The 27,730-nt window shown below is 46.1% G+C and overlaps 1 protein-coding gene and 1 non-coding gene across 2 annotated transcripts in view; both read right to left on the reverse strand.

Annotated features, from left to right (window-relative positions):
* Window positions 1-27,730, reverse strand: part of MORN3 (MORN repeat containing 3) — a 146,474-nt gene that overhangs the window by 100,675 nt on the left and 18,069 nt on the right. The gene's annotated exons all lie outside the window — the stretch shown is intronic.
* On the reverse strand, window positions 18,774-18,913 carry LOC144793117 (U4 spliceosomal RNA). The gene has a single exon (XR_013602779.1). It is a non-coding gene; the product is annotated as a U4 spliceosomal RNA (small nuclear RNA).

Raw genomic sequence — 27,730 nt, forward strand, 5'->3', positions numbered from 1 at the left:
CAGACTCGACAATTCTCGCTCTGGTGCCTACTCAACTCACGGGGTCACACTCTGCGACTCTGGGCAATAGCTTGCTTAATCTCCACTACGGCCCCTCGTGGCGGGATGCCTGGCTTTCACCTTGTGGACACCCTGCCGGGGTATCTCACAGGGGAATACCAGGACGGGTTCCCTAAGCAAGCGCCGGGACGCTTACGGGCAGCTGTGCGCTTTACAAGTCCAACACATTTACATTTACATTTACATGTAAAAACATTAGGAATACCAATTTTCTAATTGCGACTCTCTCCAAATCGCAATTAGGAAATTGGTATTCCTAATGCATAAAACTCATTGGGGCACATGCATCAACCTATTTAGGAAGTGCAAGCGGTGCGAATCGGTAAATTCGGCCGTTTGCACTTCCTAAATACGTTTTTGGGATGCCTGAAACAATTTTTCAAAATTCGCTTTTTTTTGCATTTCCTAAAAATGCGAATGCATTTAAGGAATCGCATTTGTGCGATTCCTTAAATGCAATGCATAATTTTTTTAAAAAATGCGAATTTTGAAATAGGAAGTGCAAATTAACACGAGGTTGACCCTCGTGTTAATTTGCGAAAATCTTTAAAAAAGCACAAAAATGCATTTTGGAAAGTGTCATGTTACAGACACACATGTCCTTAGGACATGTGTGTGTGAAACATGCACTTTAAAATAAATTTCAGGGGTGCAGGGGGGGTCCTTTGGACCCCCCTCTGCACCCTTGCAATGCATCAACAAATTGCGAATTCCAAAAAAAAGAAATGCAAAACGGCATTGATTCCTATGGGCCTCTAGGCCCATAGGAATCAATGTAATGCCATTCCTTAATTGCGATTCGCAATTAAGGAATCACAATTTCCGAAAATTAAGAAATCCTAAAAACTTTTAGGATTTCTTGATGCATAGGATTTTGCAATTCCTAAATTGCGATTCCGTAATTTTCGCAATTTAGGAAGTGCAAAATCCTACAATGATGCATGTGACCCATTGAGTTCCCTGTGGGTCGCAAATTGACCTACCTCATGAATATTAATGAGGTAGGTTGCAGTTTGATACCCATTAGGAATCGCAACCATCACATGGGTGGTCAGCAGACCACCATGTCTGTGATTGCTTTTAAATAAAACAATCTTTTTTCTTTTAAATGCAGCCTGTTTCCTTAAAGCACAACAGGATGCATTTAAAAAGAAAAAGATGAAACCCTGAGGTTTAATTTTTTAAGAGTAGGCAGTGGTCTGTGGGGCCACAGCCTGCTCTTAAAAAATATTATTATTTCATTCGCAAAGGGGAAGGAGTCCCTTTGGCGCCCCTTCCCCTTTGCAAAATGGGTTACCACCAGTTTTAAACTGGTGGTAAAGTATTACTGTTTTCCGACAGGAATTCAGTCGCAAAACAGTAATACAAACCATACTAATTTGGTATTTGGAAGGGGAGCCCTAAACACACCCCTTCCAAATACCAAATCGCAAATGCAAACTGCGATTTGGTAACAAATTACCAAATTGTATTTTGCACACTTGAAAACAGATTTTTCTAGTCGCAAAAGGACCGATTCTGTAAATCGGTCTGTTTGCGACCGGAAAAAAGACAGGCCACCACAAGCGAGAACAAGGTTGCAGGCAGGAGGGAGTAGGGACTCAGGGGTTAAGGGACACAGAGGGCACATCATTTGAATTAATAAGTGGGAGATTTGAGAACCGCTGACCAATGGTTGGAGAACAAGAGTTGCCAATGAGAGGTGGGAGAGGGGAGGCCAGGGAAGGGAGTTGAGCTAGACACAGGGTGGTTGTACAGAATTTGGCTTTGGACAGGTGTGAGAAAAGGAGGTGCCACTGATAGGCAGTGTGGGTGTCAGGTGCTGGTGCTGAATATGCACAAGGGGGGTAATGGTAGCAGAGATGAGAACACTCACCCAGGCTAAGCAGAAGTACAGGGCCGCTGAAGGTTGGCAGCTGGTGCGGAGTCTGTTGAGCGGCAATGAAGTGCAAAAGAAGAGAGGCAGGTTGGGGTTAGGTTAAGCAGAACTAACATCTTCTGGAGGGTTGTCCTGGAACCCCGGAACTGGGTACAAATCTCTAATGAATTTTTAAGGGTGTTCGGGCCAGATGTGTGGAGAAGCGTGTCTCAGTGGTGTGGAGAAGCGTGTCTCAGTGGTTAGAGGCGGCAGACCCGGAAGCTGAGATTGACCGTGGACCAGGGTTCGATTCCCCGCCTCGGCGGGTCTCGGGCTCAAAATTCCACAGACTCGACAATTCTCGCTCTGGTGCCTACTCAACTCACGGGGTCACACTCTGCGACTCTGGGCAATAGCTTGCTTAATCTCCACTACGGCCCCTCGCGGCGGGATGCCTGGCTTTCACCTTGTGGACACCCTGCCGGGGTATCTCACAGGGGAATACCAGGACGGGTTCCCTAAGCAAGCGCCGGGACGCTTACGGGCAGCTGTGCGCTTTACAAGTCCAACACATTTACATTTACATGTAAAAACATTAGGAATACCAATTTTCTAATTGCGACTCTCTCCAAATCGCAATTAGGAAATTGGTATTCCTAATGCATAAAACTCATTGGGGCACATGCATCAACCTATTTAGGAAGTGCAAGCGGTGCGAATCGGTAAATTCGGCCGTTTGCACTTCCTAAATACGTTTTTGGGATGCATGAAACAATTTTTCAAAATTCGCTTTTTTTTGCATTTCCTAAAAATGCGAATGCATTTAAGGAATCGCATTTGTGCGATTCCTTAAATGCAATGCATAAATTTTTTTAAAAATGCGAATTTTGAAATAGGAAGTGCAAATTAACACGAGGTTGACCCTCGTGTTAATTTGTGAAAATCTTTAAAAAAGCACAAAAATGCATTTTGGAAAGTGTCATGTTACAGACACATGCACTTTAAAATAAATTTCAGGGGTGCAGGGGGGGTCCTTTGGACCCCCCTCTGCACCCTTGCAATGCATCAACAAATTGCGAATTCCAAAAAAAAGAAATGCAAAACGGCATTGATTCCTATGGGCCTCTAGGCCCATAGGAATCAATGTAATGCCATTCCTTAATTGCGATTCGCAATTAAGGAATCACAAACTTTTAGGATTTCTTGATGCATAGGATTTTGCAATTCCTAAATTGCGATTCCTTAATTTTCGCAATTTAGGAAGTGCAAAATCCTACAATGATGCATGTGACCCATTGAGTTCCCTGTGGGTCGCAAATTGACCTACCTCATGAATATTAATGAGGTAGGTTGCAGTTTGATACCCATTAGGAATCGCAGCCATCACATGGGTGGTCAGCAGACCACCATGTCTGTGATTGCTTTTAAATAAAACAATCTTTTTTCTTTTAAATGCAGCCTGTTTCCTTAAAGCACAACAGGATGCATTTAAAAAGAAAAAGATGAAACCCTGAGGTTTAATTTTTTAAGAGTAGGCAGTGGTCTGTGGGGCCACAGCCTGCTCTTAAAAAATATTATTATTTCATTCGCAAAGGGGAAGGAGTCCCTTTGGGGCCCCTTCCCCTTTGCAAAATGGGTTACCACCAGTTTTAAACTGGTGGTAAAGTATTACTGTTTTCCGACAGGAATTCAGTCGCAAAACAGTAATACAAACCATACTAATTTGGTATTTGGAAGGGGAGCCCTAAACACACCCCTTCCAAATACCAAATCGCAAATGCAAACTGCGATTTGGTAACAAATTACCAAATTGTATTTTGCACACTTGAAAACAGATTTTTCTAGTCGCAAAAGGACCGATTCTGTAAATCGGTCTGTTTGCGACCGGAAAAATGCTTTGTACACCTGGCCCTTACAGGAGGGGTGGTCATCCTTGCTCCAGGTAGGCAGGCTGGCGAACGCCTATGGCCCACTGGAGAGCGCCATCTCTGGTGAGGCAGTAGACTCCAGGACACTGGTCGCTGAAAAAGACTCTCTGCTGTCAGAAGCGGGGCTGGTAGTCCAAAGAGTGTGTGTTGGTCTTTAGTGCCGAAGGGGAGGGGGGGGGGGGAGTGAGTGACATGAATTTGATGTTTGTTAGTTTAGTGCTTGTATGGCCAGGAGCCAGTAATGTTAGGTGTTTTGTAAACCTCCCAAAACTGGGTGAATTTATTTTACCATTAAACTCTACATCAGATCCTATATTTAATACTGACAGACTACAATGTGTCTAGAGTCCTCTGCAATTCACTCTGCGTCTCCATTTAGGAGCTGTGAAACATTAAAAAAACACAGCACTAACCAGCGGAATGCAATTTGCAAAAACTAGACATTTTCGCCAGGGGTTTTATCGTGTGGGAGCGAAAAAGCTGTGAATTCTGTTGGCAAGCATGAAGAATCTGTGGTGTGGGCCAAATGTGCTCCAGCTACTGCGAGCGTCATCCTGCACTCGGTAGGAGGAGGAGAGGTGCATTCCAAGAATGCACAAGCAATAAACAAGCACGAGTGACAGCAAGCAAGGCAATGCTGCCACCCAGAGAATGAACATCTACCTTTAACAAATTTGGTTATCATGGGTTTTATAAAGCTTTCAGTGTTACTTTGAGGACTATTACAGGCTGGGGGCATTTAGCTACTCTTTCCAATGAGTCTATCATCTGTATTTTATCAGATTGGCAAAGCGAGGTTTCCAGCACGGTTGTAAGATACAACTACGTATGCCTTAACCACACATGCCTTAACTACGACTGTGTCTTTACCACGCATGTCTTTACCATGCATGCCTTTACAATGAATTGCCCACCTGCCCTGCGCCCTAACACCCGATACCCCAGCCCTGTAATCCACCCCACCCCCTGAAATTGCCTTGACCCCTCACCCTAAGCCCAAACACTTGGCCCCTGCCCCAAAAACCTTCCTTCCTGACCCCCCCGTACTGAGCCCTAAAACCGACTCGTCCTGCCCTTAAAACGACCCCTTTCCCTCCCCCCACCCTGAGGCCTAAAACCCTGCCCCCCGCCAAAAACGACCCTGACCCTAGCCACCCAACCTGAGCCCTAAGACAGATCCCACCCTGCCCTTAAAACCACCCCTTTCTCCTCTCTATTCCCAGAAGCCTAAACCCCTGCCCATGCCAAAAAGTACCCCGACCCAAGCTCCCTGCCTTGAGCCCTCAAACTGACCCCCACTCTTCCCTTAAAACTACCTCTTTCCCTTCCCCCTGCTCTGCGGCCTAATACCCTGCCCTAGCCCTTAAAACTACCCCGACTCCTCACTCTGAGCCCTAAAACCGACACCCACTCCTGAAAACTACCCCCTCCAAACCCAGCCCCAACCCCACTTAACTGGTCGCATACGGAGCTTCCTGTCCCAATGCTTCCTGTTCCTCTACACAAATTTCGCACCTGAGCACTCAAGTGATACTAATACAGAGAAGCAAATACTTCTAGGGGCGATAATTTCCCGTCCTGACCTTCTTAGGGAGTCAAGATAATTGATGCTACAGATTAACATTCACTGTTAGATTGTACATAGAGAACATCCAAGACTTGAAGTGGCTTTGCTGTTATTTAATATCAAAATTCAACACGTTCATTGTTCATACAATCCCATATAGTTAATATAAGTTGTACAGCTCGTAGTTTGACATTCTTTTGTGCTTGTATCCCAGAAAGAAACACAGCAGGCAGCCGACACGTGTTTCGTTACTAAAAAGTAACTTCCTCAAGGCTGCAAATGAAGAATTTAATTGGGATAAATAATTTGGTTTCTGTCATCATTACATTTGGATAGTGACTCCTGACAGACCCAAAAACACAGAAAGCACCGAAATGTGATGTTCTCTTAATGCAAGTCATGTGATATATAAAAAATTGTGAAGTGAACAGGAATAAGACAAGTGAATTAAAAGTGTTACCCCGCCCATCCGGACTTCTAGACCGCTGTCTGCCTTAACCAGGTGTATGCGTGGTTAAGGCAAATGCGTTGATTAGGAAAGCACTGTTCTGCTTTTGGGGAAATGACACACGCATCTCAGCCCGCGTTGTAAAGGCTCTTTCCCTTCCAGCACAAATAAGTCAAATGCATTTAAGAGGTACTTGTAAAAGAACACTTTAATATCCGAATGATCTAGGAAAGCCCAGAGAGGTGGAGGAACAGATCCACAGAGCCCGGCCAGTTACCAACTCAGCTCTGTACATACATGTTCATCACATGGGTTGGTTTTTAAAACCCACAAGAATGTGCTAAACTCTGCTGGTTGAGATGTGTCCAAAGTATTATCCCCTGAAATGCAGAACAGGGGGAACTGATGGTTGGTGACACTATTTGAGTGTTGAGATACAAACCTCTTTGCTTGTACCCCCTAAACGAGTAGTTTACTTAAGGCTCGATATGTAACAAGTCTGCCACTCCCCCATAACTGGGGATCGCTGACACACCCCTTTTTCTGTGCTGCCACAATAGTGCCTCGGCCAACGCGTGTCTTTAGAGTTGTGGCTCGGTTGTAGTATGGATTATCTCAACTCGCGCCCTTTGCTACTGTGGCTATCTGTATGGACCAAACACTGGCCTTAGCAGGCTGGTTTTGTCTGACTGCCTGAAATTAGACAGAGCATTTAAGGTTCCCTGACTAGCCTATATAACGAAAGTATGTTGAAGTCTGGACATGCGCACATGAATTTTCTTTGCCTTGTAAAGATCGTGTTAAGGCCCGTTTTTACGAAAACTGTAAGAAAGTTAGAGAATGTTGTGAGTTTCAGAAACAGTGAAAGGCTATCTATTAATCAAAATTACTCTAGGAATGGAGCATTATCTTATTTGAAATACAAACATGCTACAAACATATCTACACACACAACTTAGACTACAGTCCATACACTACCAATTTGCGTTTCCAGTATCCAATCATTATTTTGCCAAGCTTCCAGTATGCCCATGGGGTTCCTGTTCATCCCAGACAACACTGCATTTTACGTTATTTAGTACATTTTACATCTTTTTTGAGAAGGCGATTTACGCTTCTCATTTTAAGACGTGTTGGATGATGGCAATGCAGACCTGCATTGATTTTCATTCAATCACTCTCTTCCATTGCAGTCTGTTTGACTGTGGCTAAATATATTCAGCGACAGAGAGAAACTTTATGATTGTTTCTAAAGGGATACACCTTGTACCAACATCTACTGCGTTGTTTTGCACATTATCTTGCACTTTACAATTGAGCTGTTTGCACGTCTCCGCAGTATAGTTATAGTATAGTTATACTGTATACTGTGAATCTCCAATGTTGGTAATATGTTTTATCAAGAGTAATAGTTTAGTAATATTATTTTTATAATTATGCATTGTGTTTTTTTAGATGTTTTTTTTATCTTGTTTAATAGTTTGCTCCTTTTCTGGTTAAACTTTTAAATGAATAAAATTAAGAACATTTGATTGTCCATGTGCTCCACGAGTGTTGTCCTCTTTGAAGACACAGTGACTGTAGCACACAACAGTGGTACCCTACACTGTGAGAAAAGCCAGTACAGCTTTTCTTATCCTTGGAACAGTCTAGCTTCAGAAGACCAGTGAATCAACCAAAGTCAAACGCAATCATAGACCGTCCGATTTCAGAGTCTTTGAAATCGGACGGTCTATGATTGCGGACGCCATCGCCATTAGGTCGGGACTTATCATGGTTTTGACCTTGCATTCGAATTGCTGATAGTTTGACACTATCATGTACATCGCGTAGGAGAGGACAATGTTTAATACACAGTACATTGGTTGTGACTTTGGTTGATTCAACAGCTATAATAGAAGTGCCCTACTTGGAACAAACGGACTGTTATCGAATCACCAATCTATTTTGTGTTATTGGTCATTATGCCAGTTGTGACAGGATCATAGAAGTGCTGCTGGTCGGATGGTTACTGAATCACAGATTCATCTGGTGATCCAATTTTATATTATTGATCATTGTTGAAACTTAGACCTACACGGTGGCTGTCTAAGAAAGTTACTCCACATTTGTGACCAGCCTTAACTCCTACAGTGATTGACTGCAGGATAGTGTACATCCATTATTGCCTTGAAAAAGTCTTCTTGAAAGACGAAACACGTGTCGGCAAGTCGTGTGCTGGGAAGTTTTTATGAAATGATTTTGGAATAAAGATTATCAAGACTGCCACATGCCTTGGATCCTTATATTTTGACTATTGTCACTGTCAAATATTTTCAGATTGATGTTGAATGGGTTAATCTATACCCATTGATGTGTCCTATACTTTGACGACTAAATAGTGACTATAGGTGTGCTGTCTGAGCCCTTTTTTGTGTCTTTTGTCATATGCACACTTTGTGTGCAATTAACACCGTGGGGTAGTGGGTGTTGTTAGGGCCAATTGAGCACCCATCTTTGAACTTTGATTGCATGATATATAAATTCCACGTTTATATCGTACTACTAAATACAGTGAGGTCAACGAATGTGCGGACGTTTCTCTATTTAGAGAACACTACTACCCACCCTTTGTGCTGTTATCAGGAAGGAGTTCCCCAACCCTGCAGCCACTGTGAACAACATCACTCCCTCCCCAGGACTGTGTGACTCCCTGATGGACATCTTCCATGACAAGATCTCAGTCATCAACAAAAACTTCGGACCCCAAACTCCTGCCGCTGACAACATCAGCCTACTCACACCCACACCCATGAATGCAGAACTCGAACACCTGCTCACTAACTGGGACCCTCTCACTACCCAAATCACAATCGCCATTGTGAAATCCGTGCACTCAGGAGCACACATGGACCCCTGTACCTACCACGTCTACAACCTCAGGAGCAAGACAATTGGTGACAAGTTCAAGAAAGTCCTGAACATCTCCATTACCTCGGCCTCCTCCTGAGGACTGGAAACAAGCAAAAGTGAGGCCCATCTTGAAGAAACCATCCGCTGACCCAGGAGAATTGAAGAACTACAGATCCATCTCCCTCCTCCCCTTTCCAGCAAAAGTTCTGAGAAGGCAATTAACCAACAATGCACTAAACACCTGGAACACAACAACCTCCTGGACCCCTCTCAATTCGGATTTCGGGCCAACCACAGCACTGAGACAAGCCTGATCGCAGCCACCGACAACATCAGGGCAGCCCTCATCCTCCTGGACCTATCAGCTGCCTTCAACACTGTCTCCCATCACACCCTGATCAACAGACTCCACCACATCAGAATCCAGGAAGACGCCCTCAAATGGATCGCCTCATACCTCACTGGAAGAACCTAGAGAATTTGTCTCCCACCGTTCACTTTGGAACCCAAGATCATCTGCTGCATCCCCCAAGGATTATCCCTCAGTCCCACCCTCTTCAACGTGTACATGACCCTTTAGATTGCACTGACGCAACATAATTTCCTATGCTGACAACACCCAGCTCATCCTGTCGCTGTCAGAAGACCCCTCCGCCACCAGAGACAACTTCCACAGATGATTGATAAATGTTGCCAACTGGATGAAAGACAACTGCCCCAAACTGTACACAGACAAAAAAGTCCTCATCTTTGAGAACAAAACCTGTCCATGGAATGACGCATGGTGGCTGCATAACTCACCCCTAAACCCCCCCGGACCGGACAGACCACACCCGCAACCTCAGCATCATCTTGGCCAGCAAGCTAGCCATTATCCATGAAGCAACTGGTAAACGCTGTCTCATCCCCCTTCCTCCACACCCTATGCATGCTCTGCAAGATTTTCAGGTGGCTCCCAGTCATCACCAGCAGGCCGGACTACGGTAACACCCTCAATATAGGAATCACCACATGCCTCCGAACAGATTACAGACAATACAAAACTCAGCTGTAAGGCTCCCCAGACGGACCCACATCACACCCCACCTTAAGAAGAGATGCCAGTTCAAGATGTTGACACATGCATACAAAGCCCTGCACAACGTAGGATCAGCATACATCAAAAAAAGCATGACCTTCCACCAACCTACCAGACACCTACGATCCGCCTCCCTCTTCCTCCCAGACTCCCCCAGATCCGTCGAGCCTCTTTCTCACATCTGGCGGCCAAATCTTGGAACATCCTTCCCCTGCGCCTCAGAGCCACCTCAACACTGCAGCAATTCAGGAGAGAACTCAAGTCCTGTCTGTTCGAATGAACGGATCACCTCGCAGTAGCTAGCAACCCCAATGCCTTGAGACCTTCATAGGTGATTTGCTGCACTTTATAAATGATTGATTGATTGAGTTTAGTTTCTAAGCCAGAACACATATCCAGCCCAGATTCTGGCCAGGAAAAGCCTTTGAAACAATTCCAGTGCAAGGATTTTTTTTAACCCCCAGGAACTTTCATAGTTTGCCACTTTGGTGCTTTCTTCACTCTAGCAATAAACCCTTTTAAAGGACATTTGTTGCAATATGTCGCCTTCTAGTGGCCATTTGTGGTGACGCTGTAAGATGTTACCACCACAAATACAACGAAAATCAGCCAGCAAAAATATTAAAAGCCAGAAAAGCAAAACAATAGCAGACACACTACACATAATTCTATCAAATGAGCGACGCTTGTCAGATGTCAGTGCAACGACTGGAGACAAAACTTAATGCAGGGCCCTCTAGCTGCTTCTTCTATTTTGACCAGGTCACAGGTGCGACAAGCAGGACCTGTTTCTCTGAGTATTAAAAAAAATGTACTTCTGGGAAATAAAAAACATGGCATATGGCGCCAGCACATGGTCTGGCCACACAATTTGCGTCATTTTTAATGAAGACAGAGGGCTCACTTGAAATTAAAACTCTATAAATAAATGTTGCCGAAGGACAGTGTGGCCTTTGGTGTGCGGAGGACGGGGCGCAATGTCCCCTCCTTGTGACGGCTCTGGTGGCAACTACACCACAGACAAAAAAGTCATAAAAAGAGTGGACGACACAAGCTAGAGGATGCAAGAAAAAATGGACACCCAAAGCAAACTAAACTGTTAACACTGGTGGCTAGCAGACACTGGAAGTAGTCCTAGCACCAAGGGAGATTGCCAGGGCTTCTGGCCCTGGAAACCATGGAGGCTCTTAGTCCTTGATAATCATTAGGGGATGGAGTACAAACAAGAAGATATATAATCACTCATAGCTACACAGCCTGGATATCCCTCTCATTTCTGCCCATTTGCCCAGCCTTCAAGAGGCAATGAAGACATTTTTCTTTAAGGATGGCTCCTAAATCTGTCTATCGGTTGTGAGACATCGATCTACCATCCCGATAAATTGACTTTGTGTTGTGTTGTTCCTGCCGGTGGACATTTCACTACCTGCACTCAGGCACTTAATGAAACAGAGCTGTAATTGTATGTAGGGAATTGGCAATCAGCTGGTTGGGAAGAGGGGTGAGGGTTATAGGCGGGTACCCCCGTTAAAACAAGCATTTGCAATGCAATAGGTCTCGCATTATTTAAGTTTGAGCTATTATTATTGTAAATGGCAATGTTTTTTGCTTTATGCTATAGTTTTCTTATGTACATAAAAAGCTACATATAAAGTATTTGTTGTTAAAATTATTTATGCAGTATTTAAATTTGTTTGCATAAAAGATTACAAGAATATCTTAGCAAAAAAGTTAAACTTTTTAATGGTAATTGACTAAATGTCCATTTGTACATTTTAATTTCAAATAGGTAAGTGTAAACATCACAAATATATTGTGCAAACAGTGCAAAATATTTTAGCCCTAAATATTTTTGTTTTACGAGGTAGTTTGTAAGAAAATGATTGTAAAAGGCAAACACTGTAATTAAAATGTAACATATAACAGTACAGTTATGGCTAGTAAACATACATTAGTAGTATAGTATAATTGTAAACAAGATGTAAATAAGACTACAGAAATTAGCATGAATTATCACTTTAACATCAACTTTACAAACATTTTGAAAACACGATCACAGCTGGTAATCATGCATTGGCTTGTTATTACAAGCATTTCATTTTAATAAATATTTCTTTCTGATTCCCAAAAACAAATATGACAGTCTCTCAAAATAATGGCTTTTCAGTTTTAGTTGTATTTTTGATCTCCATGTCATCAAGTACTCATGAATATTACTGCCCCATGGACAGAGTCTGGCTTTACATGTCTACATATCAACATCCAATTCCATGAACACCCATCGCATGCCAGGGATGACCATCACCGCTGGTGAAGAGAAGCACAATTGGGTCAAGAATGCCCACAATACGTTGTGGTCCCATTATACCAGGGATGGGCTCAATAATGCCAAAGACAGCCCTGCCAAGTATCACGCCTTAGGTGTGACACTAACACATTTTTGTGCGTCGGTCCGCATTACCGCACAAAAATGCAAGGTCACGCATTTGTAGTGCATCCTTGACATCACCACCCTTGCAGAGGTAGAGATAAGCGGGACCGAAATCGCCACCCCGGCCAACTCCGAATGATCTGAGCACGCAGCGTAGACCACGTGCTGTTCTGGCAGTGTGTATGTAATAGTCAAAGTGTGAAATGTCAGTTTGTGAATGGCTTATTGCTGCGCTGCCTGCAGCAATGAGCCTTCATTATTAGCAAACCTACTGCGGAGCACGGCATTCACGTGACCACAACAGTGTATCCCCTAACTCTGTTTGCGTAGGGGGCAAAGCGAGTGGCAGTTTGAATTATGCTTTTTTTTGCCTCCTGGCTCATGCGCGCAACCACCGGATTTCACTACACGCCGGTAAGATGGGCTGCACAGTCGTGGCTGGCAGAGACAGGATCTATAATGGGCTCTGTGCGAAGTGGTATAATCCTGATACCGCTACTAAGGGTCAACCAACCATACCCGCCACCGGCGGGACCGGACTGCTGCCTGCAGATGTGAGAGTGTACCAGCCCAGGGGGGGAAGGTGCCTGTCGCCACGGCGCCGTCTCCGCTCCTCGCCTGCCTTTATTCAAAGTGAGTGCACGTTTAAACATGATCACCTATAACCTCTGAACAAGGAAAACTATTGATGCTCATATATACAATTAAGATCCCATGCTCATTTGATTGAGATTTTTAGCGGTTCAGCAGTCAAGAAAGGGATTAGGTAAAGCTTTGTATTTTCGGTTTGTCAGCGCGGAAGTAATTAAAGCAGAACACCTGCTCAAAATTTTGGTACTGGAAAGACTGGACCTCGGAATCATTCTATCCGTAAATACCCCAACGAACAATGTCGATGTGTGTTTTCAAGTGAGGAGACCCAATCTTGAAAATAGTCCTCATCAGCCTCCTTATCACCCCCGCACTCCCACTATAGCAGGCATTATGTTATTCTCTGTATTCGAGGTGAGCAAGTGGCACTGAGCCGGTTTCCGCAACAGATCTGACCCTGATACAATAACTGACTTTGCTGAAATTCATAGAAACGTCCTTTTGTTTGTAGTGGCACGGCGCGCACTGAGTCCTCGTTTTGGTTATTAGTACCATCAGTTTATAAGGGCAACAGATGCTTCAGTTTCTGGTGCTTTCCAGCAGTTTTAACATCTTCTTGTTGCTCAAATGGGTGTAATTGTTGATATTTATATGTTTTCCTAGTGTCCATTCCTTGATTTTGTTTGCGAAAAAGTGTCACTCATAGTCGTTGGAATGTCACTCATAATTACACTGAAATTATGAAAATGTCACACATAGCAATCTGAAACCTTGGCAGCTATGCAAAGATGCCAACATCATGCCAAGCATTGCTAGACTAAAAGTGGGAATAATTCTAACAGGGACACCACCAATAAATTAAGAAGGAACACCATTACGCTAAGGCAAGCATTACCGCCTTCGGGTAAAGTCCGCGCTATATAAAAATGCATAAATACATGAATAAAGAAATACCGCCTTCGGGTAAAGTCCGCGCTATATAAAAATGCATAAATACATAAAAAAATAAATACCGCCTTCGGGTAAAGTCTGCGCTATATAAAAATGCATAATTAAATAAATAAATACATACCGCAAAACATCCTCGTTACTCTGCCGGCCTGCGACCAGGAAGTCAGGCAGGCCGGCGCGACACCCGGAAACAGGAAGTAGGAGGGCGGGAGCCTACCCCGCCTCCCACGGAAGAGCCGCGATTGGAGCCGTGTTGGGAGCAGGGAGCACCGGAGCAGGCAGGAGCCTACCCTGCGCCCCGGTGCCGAAGGAGGGAAGAAGAGTCCTGCTGCCGGGCCTTGCAGCTGAGGAGAGGAAGCCGGTGAGTGCGTTGCTGAGCGGCGGGCGGGCGGAGGGAGAGGAGCATGTAGGCGCGGGGGGGAGGCGGCCTGTGTATGTGTGTGTATGTGTGTGCGTGCGTGTGTGTATGTGTCTTGGAGTGCGTGTGTGTGACTGTGAGGGAGGGGGTGTGTGTGTGAGCGAGTGTCTGTCTGCGACGTGTGTGTGTGTGTGTGTGTGTCTGTGTGTGTGCATGCATGCATGCGCGGTAGGCTGGGAGGGCGGCGCATGCGCAGTAGGCTGGGAGGGCGGCGCAGGACGGAACGTGCGCGTTCGCGCAGCCAAATCCGACTGCTAAAAATCGTGCCAGTTTTGTGTCCCTCATTCCCCGGCATCAGACAGCTATAGAGTCTCTGTCCCTGTTCCAGGGCGAGACCTAAAAAGTGCAATCACCGTGGGGCAAACACCGGTGTCGAGAGTGAGTCTATGTTTGCCCCGCAGTGAAACTTTTGTAAATCCACCATCTCAACCGCCAGTTCAACTAGACTGATTGCTGAAACCTGCAACAGGAGCCCTTTGACAAACCTGGACATCTGTACCACTTCTCGACCTAAAGAAGGAACATGACCCTCACAAAAGTAGCAAAGCAAGGCTGCCATGGGCCTCGGTGCAAGCAAGGAAAATTACACCTTTGATTGTATTTGGGATAGTAAAATCTAGCAATTATCAGGATTCAATGAGGTCCGCTGAGCTATGGGCCCCGGTGTCGCTGCACCTGTTGAACCAATGGTAGCTATGCCTCCTCCTCACCTTCAATCCTCCCCTCCAGAGCGGTTCTCATCGTCTAGGAACATACCCAGCAGCTGTATCCACTGTACTATAGCCGCGGACACCCCGTCATCGGTATGTGTGAGGAGCATGTGTTGTTCCTCCGCAGCCCCAACACCATCAAATCCTTCAACCAAAAGGTCAGCAGCGGAGCTCGTGCCCCCATTACCCCATAAGCCTCCCACCTCTTCGCCAGGAGTAGGGCCAATTGAGCCAATCTATGAGAGATCCTACGACCTCTGGGGCGCACCACCACTCCCAATAAACAGGCAAGCGGAGTCAATGGGACACTAATCCCCATGGCTGTCTCTATGCGAGATACCCATTTCCCCATTTTAAAAGCACATATGTCCTCCATCTATGTTCCAGCTGCAAGTTCTGTATGTATGTATATGTCTTTTACAGAGCAGACCTACATACAAAGCATGGAGCATTGTATACAATGGCGGTTTCACAGTGGGTAGTGCAGAAAAAGGGGCAAAGGTATAGGGGAGTGGGGCAACTACTGCATCAAGAGAGGAGTGAGTGGGGTGAAGCATTGAGGTGAGGATTGCAAACAAGGGTGGTAAGACCAGGTCAGAGAACAGAGAATAATATATCCTATAGATTTGATGTAGGACTGAGGTCAAGTAGGTCTCTATCGAATATACTAAACTTAATTGTGTGTGTGCCAGCTAACTCCGAGGTCACTAGAAACTTTCTCGAATACACAAGAAGGGATTAGTTTCTGACAGCCGCATAAACATGACAACTTTGTTTCCCAAGAATAAGAATATATCCCTCAGAGTCGCGGAAACAATAGATAAGTATTTCACTCTGTCAATCGTGCATGCTTCGTTTCAACAGAGTTGCAGAGAAATAGAGAGACAGGCGTTTTCAATAAAAGGGGTTTATTGAACAGTCTTCATTCTCATGCAAGAGAAGTGAACTGCTACAATCGTTATGCTGACTGTGAAGTATAATGCGTACAGCGAGAATAGTATTATAAAATAAAACTGTAAGAGCATTGTATGGTTTCTAAGCCATATAAAAATACATACATAAATAACATTGACTAAAATACTCAACTGGTGCTTCTAAAATACGTCTACCCAAATGTACCTAACCTAAGTCTAGTACGAGGGAAGAAGTAAGTATTGTGTAGCATAGGTTTAGTTGTTTTTACCAAGAATCTACCCAAGGTTTCTCTAGGTTCTAATCAGCTCCATGATGGAGTCAGAATGAAGGAGGTCTGGTATCTCTGTCTCGGGACTCGATTTCCCAACACCCCGCAAGGGGAGCCGGAAACACTGGAGCTGGATTTTCGGCACGAGAAAAGCAGCTTCCTGATCAGTGCGTCAGCTGGAGAGTCGTCTTCCTTCGGCACTTGCTGTAGCGAGCTGCGTCAGGCAAGTAGGCCTTCGAACTGCTCTGAACCACCGTATCTTGCTAGAGCAAGTGAAGGTATATTTATACCTTGAGGGTGTTTAGGAATGCCATAGTTTGATGTAAAGTCGGGCATATGAACGTCAGGAAAGAACCCTGAGGCAATAGTTGTTCTTTGTACTGTAACTGAGTTCTTGGACAAATCAATATTTAAGCAAGGGGAAGTTCCCCAACTGCTTAAGCTGGTTTTCCAAGAAATCGTTGTGACGTTTGGTACGGGTGGAAGTAGCCATGCCTGTATTTGGGTAGCATGGGCTATGCCTAAATATGGGCTTGATTTCTATGCCTATATAAGGGCAATGTGAATTGTACCTATATAAGGGCATGAATCTGGAAAATTTACTTGGAGCTTAAAATGCCACACAACATTTTGTAGGTCAATCTCTTATCAAGATTGCAACCCAATGACTTTTGCACAAGGGTGTTGTAGGAATTGATCTAAGATTGTACATTGTGTGTTGAATTCAATAAAAGAGATCAGGAGGAACTCAGTTTTTAATGGGTTAAGTTTCAAGTGGTTGGCTCTTGTGCATTTGGCTTACTAGTTTTACAAGGTACCAGAATTCCTAAGAACATCTACACAAGGTTGTAAATAAAGATTAAAGAATACAACCGTGTAGGACTTTTAAAAACAAACTCAGAGGATTTGAAAAGGAATTGCCAAGTTACACCCGCTGTGTGTGACTGGTTAGACATGATATAAATCAGTTTATGACTAAACCATCAGTGCCCATTGGATCTCTGTGAACACTGGTAAGGGAAGCCTGATTCACTGTGTCGAAGGCAGCAAAGAGATCAAGGAAAACCAATAGACAGGTCTCTTGAGTGGCAAGAAAGCAAAGTGCTTGATTCACAATGTTCTGATCAACGTCTACCAAAAATATATGCGTGCATGGCACATTCTCGTGTTAGTGAAAAACATGTGGAAATCACCATCTCAAAAAGATGACATGTTAAAAAGGATAACTACATAGAGACTAAATATAATCCCTGTAACAACAACCTGGAGAAGGGTAGTCTCAGCGAGTGCTACCCCTTTGCTTGATGCCTGATTAACAATTATCTAGGGGGTCACCGCCCAACTAAATTGTCTCTGGGTTCATTCTTTTACCATCTACACTTCAGTAATGTATATATTTACCATATGCATAGTCAACAATAGTTAAGACTCACCAGACTATTCCCGAACCTAGAGTAGCCCCTGATTAGTGTGCGACTTTACCTGAACTCACCTCTAAAAACTTACTTCCAATTTTGAGTCCCTGGCTTTATTTAAATATACTTATCTGCTGTACATCACCTTCTCTGTAACTGTAAGGTGGAAAAGTTCACAAAATCCCCAACAGTAGTATTATATCCAGTCCTGCCAAGTACCACGCATCAGGTGTTAGACTAACGCATTTCAGTGTGGTGCTCCACATCAACGCACTGAAATGCACTGTCACGCATATACATGTGTCTCAGCTGTCCCTAAAGTGCTGCAAACTGAGTGTGTGGCATCTGGCAAAGCGCCACCCATGGCCTGTGCACGCTGCTTCTGCAGGCATGGGGCGCTCGCTGCCCAGCTGAGCTACGGTGCTGGCAGGCTCACTACAATGTAGCTATTATTTCCTGCAGTGCTGCGGGGCTCTGAGAGTCACACAGCCGAGCCTGACGTCACGAGATAGTGCCCAATGGCTGCCAGAGCCGGGAGTTTGTGAGAAAGGTGAGAGGCTACTGGTTTGCAGGCTGCGGCACTTGCCTCAATCTTGGCACTCAGCTTGCAGTGTTGCCTGCTGCTCACGCCGGGCCGCCCGCGCTGCTGTAATATTATGATCTTATTATCGCCGGCTAATTAATTATTGCTGAGCCAAGAGCTAGGGAGAGAGTCGTCACGGAGTCATGACTGACCGTGACTGTGACCAGTTGCAGTGGCCTCCAGGACAGATGGGACGCAATGACGTGATTTGTTATTGTATCAAAATATAATTAAGTGCACACATGTGCAGTCATCAGCTCGCCTCTCCATGAAATTTGTGTTACAGCATGAGAGGAAGTGCAGTGTTTCCATAGTAGTTACAAGCATAGGTAGCAAACACGTGCGTAAGCAGTGTGCTATGCATTGTTTGCTTATTTATTGGACTGGGAATAGACTACACAGAGCACAATAGTACATTGGAGAAACAATCCCTCTCTCGTTCATCAAACTTTCCTTTCAAGAGTTGGGGGTCATGTGTTTCATTTGGCTCTTTCTCCCCCGCCATTTTCAAATGGTACCAGCCAGTAAAACCTTTCAGAGAAAATCTAAATGGCAAACATTGATTTATTAGACACATAAAAACTCCCTTCATTTTCGGGATCGATGCATGCTCACATTTGTTACTAATTTAAACATACTTTTTTTCACAGAATCATCCAATCTCCTTAGAAACTGTCAAAAATTGCAGTAGCGACTATATTTCAAGTCACCACAGCAGGGTATTGGGTAAAGTTTGCAATAAGCAATAATCGCTCCTCTGTTAGACGTCATAGGCTACGATACTGCCACTGCGCAAAGCTAACTATTTTATTGTGAATTCAATGCCCCGTCGCCTTAGTATCTCATGTTACAGAGAGCAAGGGAACTATGTATCAAGTCAAGTCAAGTCAGAGAATTTATATAGCGCGCTACATACCCAGAGGGTCTCAAGGCGCTTGAGGAGGGGTGGGGAATTACTTGTCAAATATCCACGTTTTAAGTTGCTTTCTGAATGCTAGGTGGTTCTGGGTAAGGCGAAGGTAAGTGGGAAGTGAGTTCCAGGTTTTAGCTGCCAGGTAGGAGAAGGATCTACCTCCCATGGTGGTTTTGTTGATGCGAGGTACAGTGGCAAGGGCTTGGTTGGATGATCGTAGCTGGCGGGAGGGGGTGTAGAAGGACAGTCGTGTGTTGAGGCATTCTGGTCCGATTTCGTAGAGTGCTTTGTGTGCGTGGGTTAGGAGCCGGAAAGTGATCCTCTTATTGACGGGAAGCCAGTGGAGGTTTTTCAGGTGACCAGAGATATGTTCTTTACGCGGGATGTCTAATATGAGCCTGGCTGAGGCGTTTTGGATTCGTTGGAGTTTTTTCTGGAGTTTAGCGGTAGTACCGGCGTAGAGGGTGTTTCCATAGTCCAGTCGGCTCGTGACCAGAGCGTGGGTGACCGTTTTCCTAGTTTCGGTGGGGATCCAACGAAATGTTTTTTTGAGCATGCGTAGAATGTTGAAGCAAGATGAAGAAACGGCGTTGACTTGTCTGTTCATCGAAAGGGAGGAATCCAGGATGACGCCCAGGTTCCGTGCGTGGTCTGTCGGGATGGGTGCTTTTCCAAGGGCTTCTGGCCACCAAGAGTCGTCCCATGCAGAGGGGGAGGTACCTAAAATGAGGACTTCTGTTTTATCTGAGTTCAGTTTCAGACGGCTGTGTTTCATCCATTCGGCTACTTCTTTCATTCCTTCGTGTAGGTTAGTTTTGGCGGTGCTAGGGTCATTGGTGAGTGATAGGATCAGTTGAGTGTCATCCGCGTAGGAGATGATGTTGAGGTTGTGTTGGCGGGCGATGGCAGCGAGGGGGCTCATGTATACGTTGAAATGGGTGGGGCTGAGTGAAGATCCTTGTGGTACGCCGCAGATGACTTCAGTGGCCTCTGACTTGAATGGTGGAATGCGGACTCTCTGGGTTCTTCCGGTGAGGAACGAGGTGATCCATTCTAGTGCTTTTCCTTGGATTCCGATGTTTCTGAGGCGCTGTAGAAGGGTGCTATGGCAGACTGTGTCGAAGGCTGCGGAGAGGTCGAGGAGGATGAGGGCGACTGTGTCTCCATTGTCCAGTAGAGTTCGAATGTCGTCTGTTGCTGCGATGAGGGCGGTCTCAGTGCTGTGTTTTGCTCGGAAGCCGGACTGTGAGGAGTCGAGGGATTTGTTGGCTTCGAGGAAGGCGGCGAGCTGGTTGTTGACAGCTTTCTCGATGACTTTGGCCGGGAATGGAAGGAGCGAGATGGGGCGGTAGTTTTTGAGTTCGGTGGGGTCCGCTGTGGGTTTTTTCAGAAGGGCGCTGAGTTCAGCGTGTTTCCAGCTTTCCGGGAAGGTGGCGGAGTTGAAGGAGCAGTTGATGACGTCTCGGAGGTGCGGTGCTATGATGGAGTCTGCTTTGTTGAAGATGTGGTGAGGGCATGGGTCTGTGGGGGATCCTGAGTGGATGGAGTTCATCAGGCGGATGGTGTCCTCAATGGAGATTGGGTTCCAGTCATTAAGGATGTTCGAGGGGGGTGAAGGTCCAGCAGATGGTTGGGTGGGTTGGTCTCCAGGTTGGTTGTCGAAGCTGTTGTGGATGTCTGCAATTTTGTTGTGGAAGAATGAGGCTAGGGAGTCGCAGAGGGCTTGAGAGGGGGTGAGTGTGGAGGCATTAGTATAGCTCTGTTGACTTATGGTAGCCAAAATAATGAAGATGGTAGCGTTATATCTGCAATTTCGATCAGTTCTCTTGTGCCAAGCGTTTCCCAGAGACGCGCAGAGGCCTCTGGGAAATTGCATGTTAAGTAGCTTGTTAGACCGAGCACTACACTAGTTCTGGTGTTTCATTCTGGGGCTTGGTGCTAGCGGTGTATTGTAGAAATGGAAGCAGCAGCATCGTCACAGGCACAGGCACGTGGCCTTTAACTATATTTCAAAGGAGGCGTGGAAATAATTAAGCGAAATATAAATAATACTGCCATTTTTAGGTTTCGGCTAGCATAGGCTGCGCACATGCGTAGTCTCGCCAGCGAGACTTAATGACTCTGAGTAGCGAGGGTAAACCCCGCCCCTCTTCTCCATTGGCTGGCCTCCTAAACGGCGGCCAGCCATTGAAGAAGAGGTCTCAGTGTCGTCATTCTCTCGCTCTAAGCCCCCTCTTTTTCAGAATGGGGGGGCGTGTTTTTTTGTTTTGTTCTACTAGTGACGTTGTCAGTCAAAAAAAAACGCCCCCAATTGCAACAGGACGGGGCTTAGATCGAAAGAAGAACCATTTGTCTGTAAGCCCTGTCCTTTTCAGACTGGGGGGCGTGTTTTGATTGTTGTTTACATCCTAGAAAACACGCCCCCCAATCTGAAAAGGATGGGGCTTATAGATAAATGGCGAGCGCGCGAGCGCTTGTTGTAAGGGTGACTGTGAATTAGCAAAGAGAGAGAGAGCGCGAGAGAGTGAGTGAGTGTGTGTGTGTGTTTTCTAATGTTTCAAGAAGTCTGCAGGTACGCTGACAGCGAACCATGACAGTCACAAAAGAACCTCCGGCTTTCGTCCATAATTTGATGATGTTCCCGGACGCTTGGTGAGGCGGGGTGGGTGGGGCACAGGGTGGGTAGGCCCTGCCCAGCCCATGGCTCTCACTACTTCCTTCTATTTCTCTGTCATTGCAGCTTGTGTGGGGTGAGATGAGGCGAAACGGTTAAGCCTGCTCGCCCCCTTCGGCAGTGTGTAACGTGATCTCTGCCTCCCACAACAGGTTTGTTCGGTTTCCTGAGTCTGCTGTGTACACAGTACACCTTTGTAGCGCCCCGCCCTCGCGCCACACACCTGGGGATGCGCAGACATGGCTCCGGCCGCTCTCGGACGCTGCCGGATGGCTCTCCTGTTCGCGGTTCTGAAGGACCTGGTGGGGGTGGCCTCCCTCCTGGTGGGCATCTTCGCCCAGCTGCAGATCAACGGGAGGGACTTTGGCGACTTGCTGATCTACACCGGCGCCATTCTGGTGTTCCTGAGCCTCATTGGCTGGATCTTCTGGTACACGGGCAATATCGAGATTTCCCTGGAGGAGCTGGAGCGAGACTATCTCCCGCCGCCTCTCTTTCCGCAAGCCAGGGGGAGGTGGACGGAAGAAGGGAGTTCCTCACAGGGGTATCGGAGGCACGGCCGCGGCGGGGGAGGACAGCCTGCAGCTGCCCCCCATCAAGGAGCTGCCCTCAGAAGAAGAGGCGTCCCCGAGGGGGTCCCCGGCCTGACCTGTTGGGGTAAGTCGAAGGCTTCGCCCCACTGCTGGCAACAACCGAGTTAATTTCAATGGGTGGAAGTTAGTCCAATCGATAGCCACGGTAGGTGGCTTAAGGACAGACTATTACCTATTTCAATAACTCCTGACGGGTAGGATGATAATGTTAAAATGTAGTGAGTTTGTACGATTTGGGCCCACACTTGCCCATCTTATTTATGCTCTAAATGCACACAAGCCATGCGTGGTGTCAGACTGTATTTACCTTCCACGCCCAATTATGTAGTCCAACTGTTTGAAGTCACATTAATCAAGACTAGAACTCCCAGAATGCATTGGGGTGTAAATAAATACATGAAAGGGTGGGAAAGATGGGGGGTGCTTCCTCTGACCTGGAGTCCTGGCTAACCACTCACGAGACTAGGGTGTGCCCCACCGCCTGTTGAGTTTTAATCGAAAGTCGCTGGTGTTTACTCATTCGGCCAATGCATGCGTGCAATGCCCTGGGGGGAACCTCACTGACTCCTTACTGTGGAGATTGCAATAGGCTGGGATCACAAGCGGTGAGATCACACCTCGGCTCAACCGCTGATGCCTGGTGGGATCCTAGCAGCGTCAAATGCTTGTACACCCAATAAGCATCTTCAATAGGAAGAAATGGGAGCAACATGGAATCCACACACTGACAGAGTTGCTCAAAAATATCCTTAAACTGCGGGCATAACCGACTCTGTCAACCACTTTATCTAGTGGGTTTTATTGTTGGTATTTTTTTTGCTCTGTTCGGATTTTCTGTTTAATTTTCAGTAAAACGTCGAATTTTACATTTGAATAGACTTAAAAAAATACATTTCTATCTCGCTGTACTTTTCAACTAAAACATAACAGGCAAACGAGCGCCTTCTGCACCCACTCCCCATTCAAGAAGTACTAGAGATAAAACAACGTTGTATTTTCCCAAAAATTAACATACAGAATGGTTATTCTGAAACTATGCTACAATTATGGGTGAAGCAACACCAGGAGTATCTATGTCTTGTTCGCGCGGGCCCTGGGGCGTGGAGGGGGTGCTGGGGGAAGTAGGCCCTAGCACTCGGTGCCCAGCTCTGGAAGATTCATCTTCCGTGCCAGTCGGGTTTCTTGGAGTCTCCACTCCCCATATTGAGTGCACGGAGTATAAATTCAAAACAGCAGTGGTAAATATTGTCCCTCGCAGTGTCAGGGCCAGCACACACAGGTTCGCGATTCTGGTGGCCCCTCACCTTGGCGGCAGGGCTGCTGGTAGGACCTACCGCTTCCAATGGGCAGCTCATCTCCATAGTTGAGTGCTCCCTGGGGGCCCTCCTCTGGCTGCACAACTCAGCCATCAGGGCTCCGAGCCTCCAGATCCCTTCTCTTCCAGGAGACCCGGCACACAGCATCTATGCCACACAGAGGCCTGCCGTGGGTAAAGGGGCACTCCGCAACATGCGTGAGCAGCTGGCTCCGATCCACTCAGGCATGAGCTCACCTTCTCACAGCCACACTAGGCCTCCACAGTTCAATCAGACTTGTTCTCGCTTATTTAGAATAAACTTTGGCCACGCGTCAAAGAAACAAGGACATCTCTGGATGACCTTATAAGAGGATGTAAGCCTGAGAATGGGCAGCACACTAGTCACACTGTAGGCCATGTCCCAAAATGATATCGACCATCTGTCTAAAGTGTGGGCTGAGAGCACAAACCTAGTGGGAGCTCAAGAGTGCCTGGTCTCACAGGCAAAAATTAGACCCTGAATAAAAACAAATGGCGTCGCATTGCAGTCATGGGACTACCTTTGCAATTTAATACCCTAAACGCCTGCTACACCCTGAAGGTGCTGCAGTAGCAGCAGCCTCCCTTGGTTTACTAGTACCAAAAGAAGTGCAAAGGCCCAACAGGATGAAATCCAAGATGGTGCCTATGGCTTTGACTATAAATATGTCATTGACCTCACCACATTCTATAGAAACATGCCTTTCCAATCACCTCTCTAGCTGGACAAAGAGCACTGTCTTAATAATTTACATACAAAAGACACACTGGCGATGTGACTGTAGGGAGTACATTAGCATTAGGGCGCACTTTCTGTTTCATTATGGCTCTGTGTGTATGTGTGTGGCTCTGTGTGTGTGTGTGGCTGTGTGTGTGTGTGTGTGTGGCTCTGTGTTTGTGGCTCTGTGTGTGTGGCTCTGTGTGTGTGTGTGTGTGTGTGGCTCTGTGTGTGTGTGTGGCTCTGTGTGTGTATGGCTCTATGTGTGTGTGTGGCTCTGTGTGTGTGTGTGTGTGTGGGTCGGTGTGTGTGTGTGGATCTCTGTGTGTGTGTGGCTCTGTGTGTGGCTCTGTGTGGGTGTGTGGCTCGCTCTGTGTGTGGCTCTGAGTGTGTGTCTGTGTGTGTGGTGTGTGTGTGTGTCTGTGTGTTTGTGTGTGGCATTTGCGAGAGATTAAGCTATTGGCATTGTAAATGACAATGCCATTTATTTATTCATTTACAATGCCAATAGCTCTGACTTTTGCAAAGGCGAGACTGTTGCATTGTAAATGCTTGTTCGATATAGCTCTTACTGCAGGTGTACCTTTTCAAGGAGCTATACTGTTTTAATTGCAGCATTTCAGTCTCAGATTTAAGAGGTACAATTTTGGCTTCATTGTTTTCAAATCATTACTCTTCCAGATCTAAAATTCAAGGGGTTCATTTTATTAAAACAGTATGTTATTAACCACACAAGAGAAAAAACTGTGGTTTAGACTGCAGATTATTTTGGGGATCTGGAATGTGTGCTCGGTTCAGATATGTTAAATCAGTAATCTCCAGTTAGTCGTCACCTCCTTCAGTCATCTCCTTTTAGACCTGATTTAGGCCATCGTTTTGGTTTCGTTTAATTTAAGGCCCATTTGCAGTACTTGCTGCCCTCACCCAAACCAGCCGGTCAGATTGGCTGAATTCAGCTTAGCCCTGGGCAAGGAGGGGTGATGCAGGTGCTGGCACTGGCAAAACCCAGCACAAGCAGGAGCATTAGACTGCCCACCGTAATCCACACTGCCTGCCTTCTGCTGCTCAGCACAGAACGTCCATCCTGAACTCCAGTCCTGCCAAGTACCACGCATCAGGCGTTTGATTAACGCTTTTTAATGTGGTGGTCTGCATTACCACATAAAAATGCTCATCGATCATGCACTTTGAGCGCTGTGATCACCTGCGTGCCATGAGGGGTGAAGCAGAGTCTGAGCTGCATTTGCATACAGTAGCGCAACGTCCAAGTGCTCTGCTGCAGCCCCCGTCCCCAGGGCTGCAGCTCGGAAGGGATGGCAGGAGCATTGCAAGCCCTGGAGTCGGCCCCCACTACCGGCCCCCAGAACCGGCCGGCGTCTGCTGTATTTTCCTTGAGGTTTCAGTGCCAGTTTCGAAGAAGGATCTCCAGATGCCACCTGCATGCTACTAAATGGGGCATCTGCTCCTTTCTGGGGATCTCCCACCTGGTTACACCTGGGCGCTTGCACCAGCTTTAGAAGATGTATAAGAATATTAAAGAAACCGCTCAAAAAAATTGAAGCAGTGCAGGAAACACAGACTATGGATAGCACCCGACTGTCAATAGTGTATTGGAGGGCACCACACATCCTGGCTTTGCAGCAGTAAAACTTCTCTTATTAGAGAGAACAACATACTCAAAGGTGCAGCGCGTGGATGATGACAAGCACTGCACCAACAATCATGGGAAAGACTAGCAAGGGACTTGACTGATGCAGCATTCAAGGAATAAAGGTGAGTCACGGCCAGTGCTTTAAATGGAAAAAAATAAGTGCAGGTATTCACCAAAAGGAGCAGTGGGCGGAGTTAAGGGAGGTGCTAAGGTGGGACAAGGGGCGGGGTTCGCTTTTTGACTGTGCACCGGTTGTGTGCACAAAATCTGCATGCATTGTTAGAATGTCGGATGTATCTGTCCATTAGTTATCTCACTAATAACTATATATATGGCACTTACTGATAAGTGTTTATTACTACCCAAAGTAGCCTTTTTTAGCATCTTTAAAATAAGAAAAGATTGAGTAAATAACAGCGAGGTTCTAAACATATGCCTTATTGTTTGCAGGCAGGTCCTTGCTGCAGGGTCATAACTCACTAAGCTATTTTACAAGGATCTTAACTTTTGACCTGCAGGTAACACAAGGCTCTATCAACAAAAACAGTAATGTTTTGATTTGGTCTGCATTTCGTCCATCAAATGTTATGTTATGTTATGTTACTTTCGATTTATATAGCGCCAAATCACCGACAGGTCTCTTAGCGCTTGCTTTGGGAACCCGTCCTGGCTTTCCCTGCGAGATTACCCCTACTGGGCATCCCCAAGGTGAAGACCAGGCATCCCGCCGCAGGGAGGGGGGCCGTAGTGGAGATTAAGCAAGCTATTGCCCAGAGCTGCAGAGTGTGAACCCATGATTCGAGTAGGCACCGAGGTGAGAATTATCAAGTCCGTGGACATTTGGGCTCAAGACCCTGCCACGTCGGGAATTGAACCCTGGTCCCGGGTCTGACCTCTGCATGAGGGTCTGCCTCCTCTAACCAGTGAGCCACACTTCTCCACTAATGTGTGTCTTCTGCTCAGTTTGTACAGCACACACTATAGGTGGTAATTATTTATCAAGATAAACATAAAGGAAATGTGGCGTCATCAAATGTTATGCTGTGAACTGGGGTGGCAGAGTGGGCTAAAGAACGGTGATGGATTAAACCCAGATCTTTTGACTGGGTGTGAGTGTTTGATTGATTCAGATGCTCCGTCCATCACCACCCCCTTTTGTACCGCTTTTGGCCGCCATAAGTGTGGCAGGGTATGCACAGACGTGAGTCCCTTGCTCACTTTGCCACTGGATTCAAGCAAGCCGGGCTGAAGACGGCTAGAATGCCAGAAACCGGTCCTCGGAAGCTTGTTTCCGGTCCAGGGAAGACATGGCTTGGCAGTTCGGGCTGGACTGTTCCCATGAGGCACAGGGTCAGACTGATTTGCATATAGCCATGTCAGAACTGGGGTGGCAGAGTGGGCTAAAGAACGGTGATGGATTAAACCCAGATCTTTTGACTGGGTGTGAGTGTTTGATTGATTCAGATGCTCCGTCCATCACCACCCCCTTTTGTACCCATGCTGTGAAGAAAGGCGGGGCAAGATACTGTAAGGTGACCAGTAGAAGCTCCATAGTATCTTTTGTGCGTTCGTATGTGTTTGTGATGTGTTTAATTGTGATGTGTTTAATTGTATGGGTGCATGTTGTGTGTGTGTGTGTCTACTAATGGAATGTGTGTGCTGCGTGTCTGTGTGTGGTTTTCGTAAGTGTTTGCGTGTGCGTGCTTGGGCATGAATCTTTGGTGCATGTACA

This window comes from Lissotriton helveticus, chromosome 11 (genome assembly GCF_964261635.1).
Source record: "Lissotriton helveticus chromosome 11, aLisHel1.1, whole genome shotgun sequence".
Taxonomy (NCBI): Eukaryota; Metazoa; Chordata; class Amphibia; order Caudata; family Salamandridae; genus Lissotriton; species Lissotriton helveticus.